This window comes from Equus asinus, chromosome X, assembly GCF_041296235.1.
Source record: "Equus asinus isolate D_3611 breed Donkey chromosome X, EquAss-T2T_v2, whole genome shotgun sequence".
NCBI classification, from domain to species: Eukaryota; Metazoa; Chordata; class Mammalia; order Perissodactyla; family Equidae; genus Equus; species Equus asinus.
The window spans coordinates 36,709,128-36,714,509 of NC_091820.1; positions in this window are offsets into that span (position 1 = coordinate 36,709,128).

A 5,382-nucleotide genomic window follows, 5' to 3' on the forward strand; every position below is an offset into this window, starting at 1 on the left:
GAATGTCTGCTGCACTTGCCCAGGCACACATCACTCGTAGTCAGCTCCACAAACATTTCTCCCACTGGGGCCCCTATTAATAGTTCGGCCAGCTCTTGTGGTTCTTCTTATGATTGCAGGATGCACTGCAGCAAGGACCCATCAGGGAACTTTGAGGAACAAGAATTATAACTCACAGGTCCTGGAGGGTAAATGGCACACCCAAGGACCACAGGGAGGTCATGGGTGAGGAGAGAGAGAGCACATGGAATTGGGGCTCTGTCTTTATTAGCACCCAAGGGTGGGATGTCTAGAGGTTCACGGGTTCACTCTTTACTGGCTAATTTAAAGTATAAGAGTAGGAATTAGGGCACGGGAAGGAGAAGCACAGTCACTCAAGTGGTCAGTTTTCTAGGTTACCCAGTGCTGTCCGAAAGAGGGGCCTTCATGAGTGGGGGTGACCTAATTCCTTGTCTGGTTGTTTTGCTGGTAGCTGTGTCATACAGCTTGAAATATGTTTATTCAAGACTGATGTCTTTTGAAATGGATGATTTGGCAATCAAAAGCTTAATGTGAAGCACTTACACTACAATCAAAAAGCTTAATGTCAGGCATTTATACTACTCCTAGTCTAACCATGAGAAAAGCATCAGACAAGCCAAAATTGAAGGACATTCTACAAAATATCTGGCCAGTACTCCTCAAAACTGTCAAGATCATCAAAATCAAGTGTCAGAAACTGTCACAAACCAGAGTAGGCTAAAGAATTATAATGTATCCTGGATGGGATTCAGGAATTAAAAAAAGATATTATGGAAAAGTAGTGCAATCTGAATAAAGTATACAGGTGCGTTAAAAAATAATGCACCAATGTTGATTCCTTAGTTGTGAGAAATGTACTAAAGTAATGTAAGACTAGTTAAACATAGAAAAATATAGGTAAGAGTTATATGGAAATTCTCTGTACTATCATTGTAACTTTTCTGTAAATCTAAAATTATTCTAAAGTAAAAAGCGTATTTAAAAATTAAAGTGATCATGCATCTGATAAGCAATTAATATTCAGAATATATTCAAAACTCCTAAAACTCAGTAACAAAAAAACAAACAACCCCATTCAAAAATGGGCAAAGGACTTGAACAGACATTTCTCCAAATAAGATATACAAATGACCAATAAGCACATGAAAAGATGCTCAACATCACTAATCATTAGGGAAATGCAAATTAGCAAATATTTTCTCTGTGAGTTATATTTTCCTCCTCTTGGTAGTATCCCTTAATGCACAAAAGTTTTTAGTTTTGATGAAATCCAATTTATTTATTTTTTCTTTTGTTGTTTGTGCTTGTACTGTAATATCCAAGAAGTCATATCCAATGGCAAAATTATGCAGCCCCTTTGGAAAACAGCTGGGTGTTTCCTCAAAAAGTTAAACATAGAATTATCATATGATCCAGCAATTACACTTCTAGGTATATACCCCCCAAAATTGAAAGCAGAGACTTAAAGAGATATTTCTATATCAATGTTCATAACAGCATTATTCCCGATAGCCAATGTGAAAACACCACAAATTTTCACCAACAGATGAATGAATAAACAAATGAGGTATAAACATACAATGGAATATTGTTCAGCCATGAAAAGACATAAAGTACAGATAAATACTACAACATGGATGAACCTTGAAAACATTATGTTAAGTTAAAGAAGCCAGACAAAGAATTGTGTTATTGTATTATTGCACCATTCCACTTTTATGAGTACCTATAATAGGCAAATTCATAGAAACGGAAAGCAAAATAGGTTATGAAGTGCCAGGGGAGGGGAGAACCTGGAGTTCAATGGGTACAGAGCTTCTGTTTGGAATGATGAAAAGTTCTGGAAATGTACAGGCATATCTCAAAGATATTGCAGATTTTGTTCCAGACCACCGCAATAAAAAGAAGATTGCAATAAAGTGAGTCACATGAATTTTCTGGTTTCTCAGTACACATAAAATTTATGTTTACACTATACTGTAGTCTATTAAGTGTGCAATAGCATTATGTCTAGAAAAATGTGTATACCTTAATTAAAGGTATATTTTACCACAATGAAAAATAATAATTAAACATTTTAAGAAGGAATGAAACATTACCAGGATGTCAAGACATGAGGCTCCCGACTTCCCCTCTTCCCATGGACATACCAAATATACAAATACACATTGATCAACTCCCTCTGAGAGAAATCCAGAAACTAGTTGAGTGACTCCTACACATTGGACAACTGAGAAAGTACCTGCATTGAAATGGGTAGGAAAGGCTAAGACACAATCTAGCCATATACCTCATCCCCATCATAATGCTTTACAATTGGGAGGGAACCCTTAATTCCCATTTTCTCCTTGAGGAGTGAAGAGTTTGGACGACACACCTAGTGCCCAACTTTTAAGGCCACAGCCCGAGGTACAGGCCCTCAAATCACCTAGCTCTGAAGGTCAACAGGGTTCAGCATTTATGAGTTCCAGAGGATCATAACGAACAAAAAAGTAGTTGTTAAATGGGCATGTGAACACATTCTGCAGCTACCCCATCTGCAGACTCAGCACAGATGGAGCAAGAAAAAATGTCAATCTCCCCCTTTTTCCCTGGAATGGGTGTGTGACTGCATACTTTCCTAGCTGCAGCCTGAGAGTCCAGCTTCTAATTAGCCCACATATGAGAGCTGACTGAGGTCCTCTCAGGAGCCTGAAAGAGCTGGTGGACACATCCACCACCTTCTCCCTCCAGCTCACTCCAACAATAAAACTAAGTCACTACCTTCTTCCTTGAAGGAGATTGTCCACACATCTAGCACCCCAACTTTTAGCTCTGTCACCCAAGAGTTGGGCCCTCAGATCACCTAGCTTTGATAGCCAATGGGGCTTGGAATTCACGAGTCCTATAGGTCTGTATTAAACAAAGAAGCAGTTTTTGAATAGGTGCATGAGCACTTCCTGCAACTATGTCCCTGAGTTCAGGACAGAGGGAACAGGCAAAAATACCTAATTCGCAGTTTCTCCCTGGAAGAAGTTTGACTACATACTTAACCATGTTACCTAAGAGTCTTATTTCTAATCAGCCTGCATGTGGGAACTGACTGGATCCTTCTGGGAACCAGAAGGAGCTGGTGGGCATGTCACTCACCTTCTCCTACTGGCTTGCTCCAACAGTAAAACAAAATCTCCAGCTTCTTCCTGGAAGGAACCTGTCCATACATCTAGCACTCTAACTGCTATGGGTGCTACCTGAGGAATGGGCTCCCAAATCACCTATCTCTGGGAGCTGATGGGGCTTGGCATTCATGAGTCCCCTGGGAACACAGACACAAAAGAGGTGTTTCTACATGAGTGCATAAGCACTCCAGTGACTGTTCCCTCTGGTTCATCAGCACTGAGTGAGTAGGCACAAACAGCCACTCTTATTTTCTCCCTGATAGGGGCCAGACTGCATATCTAAGGTCCTGACTTTTCCACTTGCAGTCTGAAGGTTGAGCTTCCAATTAGTCTGCATCAGGAAGCTGAAGGAGCAGTCAGTTAGTAGTCCTTTGGGAGCCTGAACAGGAGCGTGGGCATTCCCAAGTATTGAGAAACCTATAGGTCTTGGCACATCCTAATCTACTGGGAGCCACTAAGGACAAAGATAGCAACTTGGACAAACACAAAGGTTTGTAAGGCAACCAGGAGCTCGAGCTGGGCTGATTGACGAGGTTCATCTCCTACATGAGGGCAGTCTGTCAAGACTGAGAGAGGCGGTTGTTTTATCTAATGTGCAGAAGCTGACACAGAGAGTCAGGGAAAATAAAGAAGCAGGAAAATACGTTCCAAACAAAAGAACAAGATAAATCTCCAGAAACCAACTTTAATGAAATGGATCTAAATGATTTACCCAACAGAGAATTCAAAATAATGATCACAAACATGCTTACTGAGGTCAGGAGAACAATGAATGAACAAAATGAGAATTTAAACAAAGACATAGAAAATATTAAAAAATGACAAACAGAAATCAGAGCTGAAATACAATAACTGAACTGAAAAATTCAATCAAAGGAGTGAACATCTGATTAGATCAAGCAGAAGAAAGAACCAGTGAACTTGAAGATGGGGCAGTGGAAATCTTCCAATCAGAAGAACAAAAAGAAAAAAGAATAAAAAAGAGTGAAGATAGCTTAAGGGACTTATGGGACACTATCAAGTGGCACAATATATGAATTATAGGTTTCTCAGAAGGAGAAGACAGAGGGAAAGGGGCAGAAAGCTTATTTAAACCTGAGGAAAGAAGCAGATCCAGGAAACCCAAAAAATTATAAAAAATATAAATCCAAAGAGACCTACATTGAGACACATTCTAATTAAATTGTCCAAACTTAAAGAGAAAGAATCTCAGAAGCTGCAAGAGAAAAGTGACTTGTTGCATAAAAAAGAACCCCCTTAAGGCTATCAGAGGATTTTTCAGCAGAAAATTTGCAGGCCAAAAGGGAGTTGGGTGATACATACAAAGTGATGAAAGACAAAAAATGCCAACCATGAATACTTTACCCAGCAAAGTTGTCCTTCAGAATTGAAGGAGAAATAAAGATTTTAGCAAACAAAAGCTAAAAGAGTTTATCATTACTAGGCCAGCCTTACAAGAAAGGTTAAAGGGAATTCTTCAAGCTAAAATGAAAGGAAACTAATTAGCATCATAAAAATATATGAAAGTATAAACTCACTGTTAAAGGTAAATATATAGATAAATTCAGAATGCTCTAATATTGTAATGGTGGTATGAAAATCGCTTATAACTGTAGTATAAACGCTATAAGGCAAAAATATTAAAAATAACGATAGCTACAATAATTTGTTAATAGATACTCTATATAAAAAAATATAAATGGTGACATCAAACAGAAAATGTGGGGAGGGAGAGTAAGATGTAGAGCTTTACTAGGCATTCTAAGTTAAGTTGTTAACAGCTTAAAATAGACTGTTATAACTATGAGAAGATTTATGTAAGCCTCATGGTAACTACAAAGCAAAAACCTATAGTAAATACACAAAAAATAAAGAGAAAGGAATCAAAGCATACCACTATTTAAAATCATCAAATCACAGAGGAAGAGGAGAAAAAAGGAACAAAGAAACTATAATACAGCCAGTAAAAAATAACAAAATGGCAATAATAAGTCCATATCTATCAATAATTACTTTGAATGTAAATGGACTAAATTCTCCAATCAAAAATACATAGAGTGACTGAATGGATAAAAAGACAAGACCCAGGAGGAGGAGTTCAAGACAGTGGTGTAGGAAGACCTTGAACTCATCTCCTCCCAAGGACACAACAAATTTATAGCTACATACGGAATAATTTTCCTCTGAAAATGACCTGAGAACT